Genomic DNA, 15,455 nt, shown 5'->3' on the forward strand with positions numbered 1-15,455 from the left:
TTTCTGCTACTTAGTTGAGGGCCAGCTATATAAGGACAGGGGATATGGAACACAATGTAGTCTTGCTAAATTGGGTTTCCTAGGAAGATGGTGGGCAGACCTATAGAAACCAGTAAAGGGAATATGCGGATAGTGTGCCTTATATCTGCAATCATAGGAGCAGCTAATTTTGAGTTTTCCCAGTGATAGAAAAATCATAATGTGGTTTATATTTCAATTATTAAGCCATAGAGTTACCTACTTTAAGAGACTTTGTTTACCGAGGCCGTTAAAATGGCAGAAACAGAAAGGTTAATGATCACAAATACCATCAAGACGACACTAGCAAGGATAAGGAGCCCAGGCCTGGCTTTAAAGCAATAACCTGGAAGACAGTGGAACACTTTGCATGTCAACAATGACAGTTTAATTTCTACTTAAAAAATTTAAGTTATATGGTAATGTTTGGGATATATTTTTACATAAAACATTGTCTCGTGGAAGGTAGGGAGAGAAGCAAAAATACTTAAAAGGAAAATACTTTTGAGTGGACAGAAGAGCAAAAATGACTGACTCTAAGGATGTGTAAATAGGAGTTCCATTGTGGCACAGTGGAAACAAATCTGACTAGTGTCCATGAGGATGCGGGTTCAATCCCTGGCTTCACTCAGTGGGTCGGGGATCTGCATGCTGTGGCCGTGGTGTAGGCCTGCAGCTGTAGCTCCAATTTGACCCCTAGCCTGGGATCTTACATATGCCATGAGGGTGGCCCTTAAAAAACCAAAAAAAAAAAAAAAAGGGTTGTGTCCATCATTGTGCCTTCAGAGTTTTCACAAGAGGAAAGCAGATGAGTTGCAATCAAATTATAACTCAAAGCCCATGTGAGTTTTGGCAAGGCTAGAAAATTGTCTCAACACGGAATCTTCAAGGAGTAGCAAAAGTATATTCAAAGAGTTCCCTGGTGACTCAGTTCGTTAAGGATCTGGCATTGTTGCTGCCGGGCATGGGTTTGATCCCTGGCCTGGGAACTTCCCTGGGCTCCGCCAAACCAAGAAAGTATATTAGAAGAATATAAAGATACCAAGAAATGATAATGAAAAACTGTCTCCACCATTCCTTGCACTTTCTACTCTGACACAAGAGTATTCCATTAAGATTTGGAGTTCCCGTCGTGGCGCAGTGGTTAATGAATCCGACTAGGAACCATGAGGTTGCGGGTTTGGTCCCTGCCCTTGTTCAGTGGGTTAACGATCTGGCGTTGCCGTGAGCTGTGGTGTAGGTTGCAGACGCGGCTCGGATCCTGCGTTGCTGTGGCTCGCGTAGGCCGGTGGCTACAGCTCCGATTCGACCCCTAGCCTGGGAACCTCCATATGCCGCGGGAGCGGCCCAAGAAATAGCAACAACAACAAAAAAGACAAAAAGACAAAAAAAAAAAAAAAAAGATTTAACATGTTAGCATAAAAAACTGGTCTTTCATGGTTTTGGGGGGGAGGGTTTTTTTTTTGTTGTTTTTTTTTTTTTTTTGGTCTCATTGTTATCTTGAGAAGTGTCATTACTGAATTTTTCCATTATTTACTTTTCAGCACAGAGATCTTTCTGAAATTTAGGGCTTAGAATGGTTTCCATGACAGTATTCTTTTATTTTAGGTATTCCTTTTAAAAATGATGATTATGGAAGTTCCCATTGTGGCTCAGTGGTAATGAGCCCGACCAGCATCTGTGAGGATGCGGGTTTGATCCCTGGCCTTGCTCAGTGGGTTAAGGGTCCAGTGTTCCCATGAGCTGTAGTGTAGGCTGCAGACGTGGCTTGGATCCGATGTTGCTGTGGCTGTGGCGTAGGCCAGCAGCTGTAGCTCTGATTTGACACCTAGCCTTGGACTTCCATATGCTGCAGGTGCAGCCCTAAAAAGCAAAATGGAAAAAAAAAAAAGGTTTTTCTTTGGTATTGCCTCATCCATTGTCCACTGGGCTCTGTTTTAATAAGACACCCAACAACTTAGAGAATGAATACCTGTAATAAATACCACGGTGATGGGAAATCTGTATGACAACATTTTTCCAGTACCACCTTTTTATTAATAAAGAGCTTAATCGTAACTCCAGGTCACACAAGTAGCCTGGCAATCTGCAAGTTTGTGATGTAAGACTTTTCCCAGTATGTTATACTCCATTTTCCCTTCACATTGTGTGATCTGACTCGAACAGGAAAAAAACATTTTAGGTCAAAAGTAGGTGTTGAAGGCACCCGGTGGCAGGGTCCAGGGCAGTAGGCTCCATGTCGGGCCGTGGAGGTGTCAAGGAGCAGCCCCAGAAACAGGCCAAGGAGACGGAGGAGGAAGATGCGGCATTCAAGCAGAAACAGGAGGAGCAGAAGGAACGTGAGGAGCTGGAAGCGAAGGCTAGTGGGGGGAAAGGCCCCTTGGCCACAAGTGGAATTAAGAAATCTGGCAAAAAGTACACTGTTCATTGTGCCTGAGGAAATGATGATTCCATTATTCCTGTTTAAACATCTGGATTCCCTGCTGTTTTTTGCCACCTACAACTAGAATGAAATGTTGTCTTGGAACCTATTGTACATTTAAGAATAAACTTTTACCAAAAACAACAACAACAACAACAACAAAAACCCAGAAAAGAAGTAGGTGTTAAAGTTCCCATCATGGCTCAGTGGAAACAAATCTGACTCACATCCATGAGGATGTAGGTTCGATCCCTGGCCTCACTCAGTGGGTTAAGGATCTGGCATTTGCTGTGAGCTGTGGTGTAGGTTAGATCTGACTTTACTGTAGCGGTGGCATAGGCCAGTGGCTACAGCTCCGATTCAACCTCTAGCCAGGGAACCTCCATACACCTTGGGTGTGGCCCCAAAATAAGTAAATAAAATAAAAAAGTAGGTGTTGACAAAAGTTAATTATTCTGATTAAAGGTCTTAAGGAATTAGTGTTCCAGAGGTTGAGGGCTTCATCCCTAGTGGCTGGGGCTAGAATCACATCAAAACAGTCTACCCAAAGGAGCAGTTGTATTAATCTTTCTTAGATCTCAGGAAGGGGCTAACACTCTACTTTAGAAACTATGTTAATTTACCCGTTTTATTTATTTATTTGCTTTTTAGTGCAGCCCCTGTGCACTAAAGTTGGAAGTTCCCAGGCCGGGGGTCAAATTGGATCTATAGCTGCTGGCCTACACCACAGCCACAGCCACGCCAGATCCTTAACCCACTGAGTGAGGCCAGGGATCAAATTGGAATCCTCATGGATACTAGTTCGAATTGTTACCACTGAGCCACAACAGGAACTCCAATTTACCCATTTTAATTAGTAACATGTGGTTTTTAGATTATCAGAATGGTACAGTTTGATGAAAATCTTGGCAGTTTCACTTTTTTTTGGGGGGGGAGGTTTTTTTAGGGCTGCACCTGCAGCATGTGGAAATTCCCAGCCTAGGGGTCGAATTAGAGCTGTAGCCAGTGGCCTGCGCCACAGCCATGGCAAGGTGGATCTGAGCCACATCTGAGATCTACACCAGAACTCATGGCAGTGCCAGATCCTTTAGCCCACTTAGCGAGACCAGGGATCGAACCCGTGTCCTCATGGATAGTAGTTGGGTTCATTACACTGAGCCACAATGGGAACTCCCAGTTTCACTATTTTAAAATTGTAATTTTTTTCTTTGATCAAACCTATATATGCTATTGTTTGGGAACCAAATCCTCATCTGGGTTTCCTACTTTATTTTATTTTTTTCTAACTAGAAAGGGATTTGGTAGGTAGTCCCTGGGAGAATATAATAGCCTCTCTGAATGAGTATAACTCTAAAACAGAAATACTGTGTTCTTCCTGGAATTGTACTTAATTTTTCTTGTAACTTATGTCCAGTATACACTTAAAAGGGCCATTGAGAAAGCAACACAAATCATGTTAATCTGGCTAAATCTGAGAGTACACGTCCAGGCTCAGTGTCTTTGGCAGTAAGGTTAAGGATACGAGAAGTGAGGAAGGGGGCACTATGTGCTTAGAAAAGGGAAGGATTTCTGAAAGTAACAGCCACTCAGAAGCTATAAGCATAAGTAGTACCATAAAGTAATAGCAAAGGATCTAAGATCTCTCCTGTTTCCAGTATGTGGTAGTTCAGTAGGGATTTGCTTCTATAAGCAGTTCCCTCCTTGTTAAATATATTAAGCCAAATAGAATTCTGCAGGGAAATCAAGATGAGGGTTTTTACCTTATGATGAGAGATTCCCATCAGGAGACCGACGACAGTGACTGCTGAGCTGAAGAAAGTCCAGTAGTTGGAGCTGCTCCATCCAAACAGCAGGTTAAACTGAAAAGAAGAGAGAACAGTCAGGGGTGAAGAGCAGCAGAGCAGACTGCAGCTCATTTGGTCCTGGGCTGCTTGGTGAGGTCACTGTAAAACCAGTGCGATGAAACTCAAATTCCTTAGTGGTCAAATCACCAGGCCTAAAAACTACAAAAACGGAGTTCCCATGGTGGCTCAGTGGTAACGAACACAACTAGTATATATGAGGACGTGGGTTCCATCCCTGGTCTTGCTCAGTGGGCTAAGGATCTGGCATAGCTGTGAGCTGCAGATGCAGCTCGGATCCTGCATTGTTGTGGCAGCTGCAGCTCTGATTCCACCCCTAGCCTGAGAACTTACATATGCTACAGGTGTGGGACTAAACAAACAAACAAACAAAAAAAACCCAACAAAAAACCCAAAAAAACTAAATAAAATTCCTCTGTAATAAGTGTTTTTGCATAATTTTTTTTGACTTTCACATCCTGTGATTTAAATTTTATCCCCATTGAGAGATGAGTCAAATGTCTTGAGTTTCCCATGCTTCTATTTAAGTACGGACCTACACAAATAACATCATCTCTCTTAGGTCACTCGTTACTCTCCAGAACCCAGTGCCAACTTCCACTTACGGTTTTCCATAAAGTGACCTCTTCTAAAGGAAGCAATGTGATTCCAACAGCAGAGAACTTAGGCAAAGACAGACACTGGAAGCGGGTGCTTACAGCAATGTCGTAGCCTGTCGGCAGCATCAGGATGACCAGAAGAAGCCCTGCACCTCGGCCCAGGCTTTGCTATGAGCTCTGCCAATGACTTGCAGTCCGGAGATTTGACACAGCAGGTTCCATAGCTGAACAGTTGCCAATAGAACCAGGAAGCCCATGAGGTGAATGACAGCTAAGTTCACGTTTCTTGCCTCACAGAAGCAGATGAGCCTGTACCAAGGAAAAGCTGACAGTCACTCAGCCTGAAGTGCATGCCATCATCAGGTCCTGCGATGTCAGCGTCTCCATCGCTCCTACTGCTCAAGTGCAGCAACTCAGTCCCGTGAGGTCAGGTCCAGTGTTCGTTGATGCTGCTTGCCAGTGTGGCTGCTTTTACTTGTGAACGTGACAGTGTTGGCACAGGCCACATATTCAATGGGGAGCTGTGCTGAAAAAGCCTTAAAATGTGACCCCTAGCTGATCACTCAAGATTCAGATTCACCCTCTGAGTTGAGCCATTAAGAATTAGGACGGACCAGCCTCTTCCACTGCTCTGGTTTGAGTTAAATCTCTCCTCTCAAAAAGAAGAGGAGGAGTTCCCGTCATGACTCAGTGGCTAACAAATCCAACTAGGAACCGTGAGATTGCAGGTTCGATCCCTGGCCTTGCTCAGTGGGTAGGGATCCAGTGTCGCCGAGAACTGTGGTGTGGGTTGCAGATGTGGCTCGGATCCTGAGTTGCTGTGGCTCTGGTGTAGGCTGGCGGCTACAGCTCTGATTGGACCCCTGGCCTGGGAACCTCCATGTGCCGTGGGTGCTGCCCTAGAAAGACGAAAGACAACAACAAAAAATAGATTAAAAAAATAAATAAATAAAAAGGAGGTAACCTAATGAGATTGGTAATTAGTCTGTTTTCTGTAACAACACTCTAATCCTATTGTTCTCTGACAGTAGATAACTGATTCTATAATAGGTTAACAGTGCTGAGAGGTGATTAAACTAGAAGTGAGGCGTGTTACTTAGCAATGAAGTTTTGTTGATTTTTGTTTAACCCATGAGGGTTTTGTTTTGTGAGAGATGCATTCATAATTTTATGTTGCAGCAACTAGCGTACTTGGAGAACCCCCATAGGGATTAGCAAGTTGGCACTCCATCACAGCTCTCTTTATTGTCTAAGACCAAGGCAGTGTCACAGCAACAGGCTAGACCTCAGATGACAATGCCGGTCAAACCGCACAGACCCCCGACCCTGCATGAACAGCTCTCTATAATGCCTTCCTGGGACAGTGCCTCAGTCATTGATAGAGCAGTGGCCCAGACTGTTGACCACTGAGGGGCTGGAAAAGCACCACAGGTCAATACGTGGTCTGGGAAACAAACATTCTTCCCCACGAGAAAGACCAGAAAAGGTGCCTAAGAGGCACCAGACTGCTTCCCGGGAAGGATGAACGAACACATCAACTCCTACCCACTAAGCAACCCCCGCGGATGAGAGGGTATTCTGTTGTGTTTGTACCTCAAGGATGATCATTTGTCATTTTCAAGGCTTTATTCCTTGGCAAGGGTGCAAAACAAAGGCCCAATTCCAGGCCCTTGGCTTTGTGAAATTTAAGGGCCTTAACCTTGATAAGCGTATCCCTGAGTACTATGAAGGCCGAAGAGCTTTTCGTAGATGATTAGCGGTATAGATGGTTTCTAGCTCATTGTTTTCTCTGCAGTGCACGGTGGTCTGAATTCTGTGTTTAACTCTGGTGTTTTACAGATAGAGATCTGGCGGAGCAGTAGAGGAGGAGGAAGAGTTTGAACGAGTATTTGTATCAGCAGCAAATTCTGGACACTGCTCCTTAGGTTCCGTCTTACCTGTTGTGGTCATAGCAGGACTGTGCCGCGTTTCTCTTATGTAGAGAAAGAAGCTTCACGTCAAGGCCCAAGATGACAAAGCGATTGAGGCTTATGCTCATGCTTAGAATGTTTCTTTTCCCAGTGAAGAACTTCCGCCTCTGCTCTTTCAGCTGGAGACCCTAAGCATAGACCCCACAGTCGCTATCGCTTGCCTCAAGGCCTCGCTAGATCCTTCCCCCAGTGAAGTGTCAGGAACACGGCAGAGCTCTCAGCCAGGGACTGTTTAGATGCCTGACTTGGGCACAGTGGCTTACGGTGCTGCTCTGTAGTCACTCAGGGCTGCTACTCAGAGAAATTCTGGCCTTCTCTAATACAACCTGCATTCATCTCTTCCTTGTTGCTTCAACTTAAGGATAAATAATAAAGTTTCTAAATCAGCAACCCTGAAAACCAAACACTGGGTTCGGCTTACGGGATGCTCTCTTTCGAGTGCAGTCATCTGTATTTCTCAGTACTTGTGCTGTGGACCATTGCTATTACCTTGCTAATACCTTGCTATTATTACCTGGCTTAGGGGTAATGTAATTCTACAAAAAATATTCTTTCTATAAACTTATTTTTTTTTTCTTTTTAGGGCTGCACTTGCCAGCGTATGAAGGTTCCCAGGCTAGGGGTTGAATCAGAGCTGTAGCTGCCGGCCTACACCACAGCCACAGCAACAGGGGATCCGAGCCGCATCTGCGACCTACAGCACAGCTCACGGCAATGCTGGATCCTTAACCCACTGAGCAGGGCCAGGGATTGAACCCGTGACCTCATGGTTCCTAGTCAGATTCGTTCCCACTGAGCCACGACGGGAACTCCAAACTTAATTCTTGAAATCTTGAAAACTCAAAGAGCTACTTGGTGGATAGGCAGTAGCTTTAACTGAATTCAGGGTTCTGGAAAGGACCAAAATCATAGCCATAATCCTAATAACAGCTCATTGAAAAGCTCCCCAAATAGGACCTGTCGACCTTGAGACTTCCTTAAATCTGACATTTTCAGTTCTCCTGTACAAAGGCATAGTAACAGACTAGCAGATAATCGGTGACTTGTGAGATGACAGACCAGGCAAGGTCCTTTGATGTCCGAAGGCAAGTTAAAATGTCCAGTCTCACCGAGGTGGAGAAAGCACCTGAGAGTAACAAAGAACACGTGGAGTCAAAAGCCTTTGCAAGTTTTGCCCCCTTCCCTTCCAGCTCCATCTTGGAAATAACCCCAACTCTTCCCTGTGTCATCAATTTCAAATATTCCTGAGTCTCTACACTCCACTTAGGATTTCTCTCGAGCAGTCAGGAATATTCAACGGGATCTTGTATGCAGAGCTATGTGAGACCCGTGCTGACTGCACCAGGTGTCAGTGGAGGGAGAGGATTATACTGCGGATCCCACGTAGAGGGCAGCGTCAGCGCCTTCACAGCGGCTGCAGGTGTGACTCTCGCCAACTCGGAGTGGCTGCGGAGGTGCAATGACGTTGCCAGGAGAGAAGTGGTGACTACAGGGTAAAGCCCGGGGAGGACGGAGTTACATGTAAGCAGGGAGCTTTGTTTAAGGCTATTTAGATACGTTTCTGAAATTAGTATAATGAAAACGCTTTGAGCCTTTTCAAACTTAGAGAGTTCTATATGTAAAGCACCACTGTTATCCCATGATGATAAGAGCAGCATCCTGGCATATTCAGATGTTCTGGGAATAGACTAAAAAGCCTCAGACGCCACCTTGAAGGACAGTGAGATTGTTCAAGGCTGTCAGATCATGACATGTGAGTGTACACTTTTTACAAAGTCCGCAAAACAGTAAAACTAAGACAGGCCTCCTTGTAGTACAAGTACATTTAAGAACAAAAGCAGCTCCTACTTTACACGGCTAGCTGCTAGGACTTTCCTAGTTTCCACATTTTGGGGGTCGTTACTAACAAAAAAAACCCCATGCAGACCCTCAGGAAGGCTTCATGTTTCACTTAGAAATAAGTCTAGCTGGAGTTCCTGTTGTGGCTCAGCGGTAATGCACCTGACGAGTATCCATGAGGATGTGGGTTCGATCCCTCGCCTCGCTCAGTGGGTTAAGGATCCAGCGTTGCTGTGAGCTGTGTTGCAGGTCACAAACGTGGCTTGGATCCTGCATTGCTGTGGCTATGGCGTAGGCCAGCAGCTGTAGCTCCGATTCGACCCCTAGCCTGGGATATGCCGCAAGTGTGGCCTGAGAAATAAAATAATTAAGTATAGCAGAAATGGTCTACTTTGTGTGGTTTGGGAGGGAAAAAATTCTGATTACAAGTTAACACCTAGTGGGCAAATTCTGGGGGAGAGAAGAAAGGAAGGAGGGGCAAAGCGGCAGAATTAGGACAAACTTCCTGTTATAGGTAAGGGGACTGACCTTACCCGTCTCTTACTAAATGCCCCTCCCGGCTCTTACTAAATGCCCCCATGACAGGCTAGAGTAAAAAGTGACCCAGGGAGTTGCCGTCGTGGCGCAGTGGTTAACGAATCCGACTAGGAACCATGAAGTTGCGGGTTCGGTCCCTGCCCTTGCTCAGTGGGTTAAGGATCCGGCGTTGCCATGAGCTGTGGTGTAGGTTGCAGACACGGCTTGGATCCTGCATTGCTGTGGCTCTGGCATAGGCTGGTGTCTACAGCTCCGATTCGATCCTTAGCTTGGGAACCTCCATATGCCGCAAGAGTGGCCCAAGAGATGACAAAAAAAAAAAAAAAAAAAAAAAAAAAGAAAAGTGACCCAAAGCTAAGAGGAGGGCAGATGAAGGTGACAAACTTGAAAACCAGAAAATAGATGAATGATGCTACCTTCGCCGATTCAAGAAAGCTGAAACCTAAGCCAGCAGTGCAGGAAACCCAGATGTGAGCCAATTCTTACCACAAAAGCCCTACAAAGGCTGAGAAACTGGAGGTTATCAGGTACCTCTGAAGCTAGAAAGTCAAATGGAACCAAAAACAGAATTTATTTCAAGTGTGAACATCATCATTTAAATCCCAGGTTTCCTCTATTCCCTTTGAAAGCAGGTATTTACCACCTATCCTGCCTTCTACCACCCTAAGACTCAAGGGCTAGTTATTTCCTAGGAATGTTCAACTAGAGAGATGCTGACCTCAGGACACCAAGGACATCTGCCAGCAGTTGTCTGCTGGAAAAGGGAATGCAGAGAGACAGTTCATGTACTGCATGGCCAGGTCCTTCCCACTCCCCTTCCTTTGACGGGCTCTTCAATTCTCATGGCAGGAGCCTGGAGGGGCCCTCTCTGTGCAAACCGACTACCCGATAGCATTTATTTGCTTTCTACTGCCTCCCTCATAAATATGAAAGAGCAACCACCTCTAACATTGAAAACTGGAGATCAAAACACCAAAAAATTGAAGAAGCCAACAGGAATTATAGGAAGTGAAGAAGCAGAAAAAAAACCAAACCTATAATATCCTTAGAGAGTAGAGAGGATGTTGCATCCATAAAAGAAACATTGAAAAAGAAGCATTAGGGCAGTTCCCATTGTGGCTCGGTGGTTAACAAATCCGACTAGCAACCATGACGTTGCAGGTTCGATCCCTGGCCTTGCTCAGTGGGTTAAGGATCCAGCGTTGCTGTGAGCTGTGGTGTAGGTCATAGATGTGGCTCAGATCCGGCCTTGCTGTGGCTGTGGCATGGGCCGGCAGCCACAGCTCTGATTCGACCCCTAGCCTGGGAACCTCCATACGCCGCGGGAGCAGCCCAAAAAATGGCAAAAAATAAAAATTAAAAAAAATTTTTAAAAAAGCATTAGGTATTTATCCTTGTGGCACAGCAGAAACAAATCTGCCTGGTATCCATGAGGACGAGGTTTTGATCCCTGGCCTCAATCAGTGGGTTAAGGATCCAGTGTTGCCATGAGCTGTGGTGTAGGTTGTAGACGCAGCTTGGATCCCATGTTGCTGTGGCTCTGGTGTAGGCCGGTAGCTGTATCTCTGTTGACCCCTAGCCTGGGAACTTCCATGTGTGGTGGGTGGGGCCTTGAAAAAGCAAAAAAAGAAAAAGACATTATGAGAACAAACAATTTTTTGGAATTAAAATATTCCAAAAATGGCTTGCAAACTGAACAGTTTTGAAATTGAATTTCTCAGAAACTAGAAGGAAAAAATGAAAAATAAAACCAAAGATGTAAGCAAGTCAGAGGATCAGGTCATGAGTTCCAACATCAATTGCCAAGAAAAATCAGGAAGAAAAAAAAAATAGAGAAATTAAAAAAAACCCTCTCAGAACTTAAGGACCCATTTCCAGATCAAAGGACTCACCATGAATTCCTCTTATAACTTTGAGGACAAAGAGACAATTCTAAAAACCTTTAGGAGCAAGGGCATCATCACACTTCTTTATGGCAATATGAGAAGCTAGAAGACAGAGGAGCTATACTTTTTAAAACTCTGAGGGATAATTGTATCCCGACAGATGAGCAATCAAATGCGATGGGAAAAAAAAAAGTTGGGCATATAAGGCTTCAAAAAATGTTACTTCTTGAAGTTCCCGTCATGGCTCAGTGGTTAACAAATCTGCCTGGTATTCATGAGGACGAAAGTTCGATCCTGGGCCTCACTCAGTGGGTTAAGGATCCAGCATTGCCACGAGCTGTGGTGTAGGTCGCAGACGTGGCTGCTGTGGCTGTGGTGTAGGCTGGCGACTACAGCCCCGATTCGACCCCTAGCCTCAGAACCTCCATAGGCCGCAGGTGCGGCCCCCAAAAAACAACCAACTTAACTTTCTGGAAATGCACAAGAGAAGTGTTAGAGGATATGCTCCAGCAAAGTGGGAGAGTCAACCAAGAGAGGAAGACAGGGACTGAGAAGGAAGGTGATCCAGGAGAGGAGACGGGAGACAGTCGAGGGAGCGTCCAGGCTAAGAGCCCCCGAGGAGGCCTCGAGATGTATTTTCCACACCAAAACAATGAAGGGCCTCCAGAGAAAGTCTCTTAACAAGATAAAGTGATAGATTACTTGATAGTTTTGAACAGAATGAGATTTTTACTTCTAGGAAGAGTCTGGAGGTCAATGACACATGCATGTAAAACCCAGCAAATGAAAACAAAATTGTCAGTTCTAGGGCAAACAAGAAGTGGAAGAAAGGAAATTTAATTGTAATACATGCCTCATCTTTGAGAACATTTATATAATCACAGTAATGAAACTTATTAATCACTGATTATATTACTATGTTGGGAGAATGAGCATTACTACATTGGGGGAATATTTTCATATGTTTCTATGTTGGGATATATGTGGGTTTAAGAAATGTGAATTCTCTACCTACATCAAATGCTTTCACTGATAGGTGGAATCTGAAAAAAGGACAGACTGAACTTCTTTGCAGAACAGATGCTGACTCACAGACTTTGAAAAACTTATGGTCTCTGGAGGAGACAGTTGGGGGGTGGGGGGATGTGCCTGGGCTGTGGGATGGAAATCCTGTGAAATCCGATTGTTATGATCATTGTACAACTACAGATGTGATAAATTCATCTGAGTAATAAAAAAAAATCTGAATTCTCATAAAAAGAGATATCAAAAACTGAAGATTCATGAAATAGCTAATAAGCACGTTAGTAATTTTTTTTTGTGGTTTTTTTTTTTTGGCTATGCCTGTAGCTGCAGACGTTCCTGTGCCAGGGATTGAAATCATACCGCAGCTCCAACCAGAGCCACAGCAGTGCCGATGCCAGAGCCTTAGCCCACTGAGCCATGAGGGAACTCCTTTTATGTTTTTTTCCCTCTAGTTCGTTTACAGTGTCAGTTTCAAGTGTACAGCAAAATGACTCAGTTACACATATATGTTCTTTTTCAGATTCTTTTCCATTGTAAGTTGTTAAAAATATTGAGTACAGTTCTTTGTGCTATAAATTAGGTCCTTATTGTTTATCTATTTCATATATAATAGTGTGTTTATGTTACTTCAAAGGTAATTTATCTCAGAGTTCCCCTTGTGGCTCATCAGAAACGAATCTGACTAGCATCCATGAGTACACAGGTTGGAACCCTGGCCTCGTTCGGTGGGTTAAAGATCTGGGGTTGCCGTGAGCTGTGGTGTAGGTTGCAGATGCGGCTCGGATCTGGTAGGCCGGCAGCTGTAGTTGCGATTTGACCCCTAGGCTTGGGAACGTCCATATGCTGTAGGGGCGGCCCTAAAAAGCAAGAAAAAAATTTTAAAAATAAAAACAACCCTAATTTACTTCCCCCACAACCTGAAACATGTTCATTTTTAAACTCCACAGAATCAGTTAAACACACCTGCCTCTGGAGAGCAGTAATGAAGCGGACACGAAGGGAGGACTGCTAGTAGTTCCTGCCTTGAACTATTTCGCTTTTAAAATTATGTGTAATGACTTTAATTTAAATAATGTCATTTAATGGCGTAAGATAGAGAAAGAAATAGGGTCTTCTCCTGAGACACGCAGGTCACAGAGGGCAGAGAAAGGAGGCCTTCGTACCCACCTTGCTGGACTCCAAAGTCAGGGTCTCTCCACAGAACAGGTTCACGCTGGAAAGCGAGGACCGCAAATTCCGCAAAGAGGCTTTCGGTGCAGCGGTCTAGCCAGCGGCTCTGCTCACGCGGCTGCGGAACTCGGGGAAGGGGGAAAAGGCCTCGGCCTCCCGCCGCCGCTCACACAGCACGTGAGAAGCTGCGTTTCCCCATCTCGTCCGCCTGCAAAGTAGGATTTCTAACGTCCCACCTTTCACTCGTGTTAACACGAATGTAAGACTACAAAAAAAAAAAAAAATTAACGTTTTCACAATAGTATTCACACCAAAGATAAATGTTCAATAAAACGCGTCTGGCATTTAAGGTCTGAAGCGGAATTAATTTCATACGCAATGTCAACTACTTGTATCTGAAGTGTTCAATGCTGCGCTTCGCCAACAGCTATTCAGGTGCAAGGAGCTAAAATGCCTCTGTCGGTTCTGAGTAATTTCTTGCTGTGAATATCAATGAAGAGAAAATCATTTTCACCTGGGATTTTTCACACATAATGACAGAGGCGCTCAGGATTCACGGCAGTACCACTCTCTCTGGCAACCGATTTTGGCATTTGAACTTTGGACTGATCATGGCTCCTGAAGGTCAGTGTTGCCTCTTCAATTTGAATACAGTTTGCTCAAGCTAGAGTTTGAGTTCAACCGCAGCTAGAATTGAAACTACTTTGTTTTTCCAGATGAGAAAACGAAGATTTGGCAGAGTTGCAAACCAAAACATACTTGTAGTTTGAAGTTGAACAGGGAATTTTTAAAGATACATTTCCTTAAAAATCTAAAAAGTGTCTACAGGAGTTCTCGTCATGGTGCAGCGGAAACGAATCTGACTAGGAACCATGAGGTTTGGGTTCGATCCCTGGCCCTGATCAGTGGGTTAAGGATCCGGTGTTGCCGTGAGCTGTGGTGTAGGTCGCAGATGTAGCTCGGATCTGGCGTTGCTGTGGCTGGCGTTGTAGTGCAGGCTGGCAGCTACAGCTCTGATTGGACCCCTAGCCTGGGAACCTCCATATGCCGTGGGTGCAGGCCTAGAATGACAAAAAATAAAAAAAAATAGAAACTGTATACAAGTGTCACAGACAGTATAGTAGCTGTCAAAACTACTTAAAGGGGTTCTTATTATTTTTTTGTGTGTTCTCTTAGGGCCACACTTGTGCCATATGGAAGTTCCCAGGCTAGGAATTGAATCAGAGCTGTAGCGGTGGGCCTACGCCACAGCCACAGCCACATGGGATCTGAGCCGTGTCTGTGACCTACACTGCAGCTCACAGCAACACCGGATCCTTAACCCACTGAGGAGGCCAGGGATTGAACCTACAACCTCATGGATACTCGTCAGGATCGTTACCCCTGAGCCACAATGGGAACTCCAGGTCCCTAATCCCCAGTTGTCCTAAAAATGAACTTAAGCAAACATCTTCGTCCTCCGGCTCAGGTTCACTCACCTGACTGCAGGACTGGAGTTTCTTCCAAGTCTCACAGCGTATCCTCCTCCTGAGTAAGTGGTAAATTCCCCTTGATGGGATGGCCACCCACGATCTCTGGATTCTGATCATGCCAAATGCAGCCTGTTTTTGTGTTGTTTGCATCAGGGGGCCCCGAGGTAACCCCATGGTTCTCTGCATCATCCTGATCTTGGTGAGACGCTTCACTTGTTCTTGGAGAGACACTGTAGTTAGAAGGAGTGGGGCACCAGGAATGCAAATCTGACGAAGCAGAACATTGCCCAGAAGAAAGGAGTTCCCATCAGTAATAAACCCTAATGAGAGAGTACAGGAAAACATTTTAAAAATTGCTTTATTAAGTTAGGAACAAAGCAGGCATATTTTCACCACTACTTAAAAAAAAATTTTGGAGTTGCTAGCTAATACAATCAGATAAGCAAAATAAATGATACAGACATTTTTTAAAAGATAAGAAACTGGAGTTTCCTTGTGGCTCAGCAGTAATGAACCTGACTAGTATCCATGAGGATTCAGGTTCAACCCCTGGCATTGCTCAGTGGACTAAGGTGGGATGGACTGGGAGTCTGGGGTTAGTAGATGGAAACGATTACATCTGGAGTGGATACGCAATGAGGTCCTGCGGTAGAG

At 44.7% G+C, this 15,455-nt stretch overlaps 1 long non-coding RNA gene and 1 pseudogene across 8 annotated transcripts in view; one reads left to right on the forward strand and one right to left on the reverse strand.

Annotated features, from left to right (window-relative positions):
• The window catches only part of LOC102158108, a 44,006-nt gene that overhangs the window by 512 nt on the left and 28,039 nt on the right, over positions 1-15,455 (reverse strand). For 7 of the 8 annotated variants that reach the window (XR_002344522.1, XR_002344524.1, XR_002344521.1 and 4 more), the window contains 3 exons: positions 14,808-15,121; positions 13,327-13,594; positions 7,615-7,997 (listed from right to left, as the gene is read on the reverse strand). This is a non-coding gene — a long non-coding RNA (uncharacterized LOC102158108). Of the gene's footprint in view, positions 1-4,200; positions 4,300-5,000; positions 5,211-6,838; positions 7,998-13,326; positions 13,595-14,807; positions 15,122-15,455 lie in introns of those variants that run through there. The other variant, XR_002344525.1, reaches the window with a different exon arrangement.
• On the forward strand, positions 1,802-2,573 carry LOC110260919 (annotated as a pseudogene).

The sequence above is a fragment of the Sus scrofa genome, chromosome 6, assembly GCF_000003025.6.
Source record: "Sus scrofa isolate TJ Tabasco breed Duroc chromosome 6, Sscrofa11.1, whole genome shotgun sequence".
Taxonomy (NCBI): Eukaryota; Metazoa; Chordata; class Mammalia; order Artiodactyla; family Suidae; genus Sus; species Sus scrofa.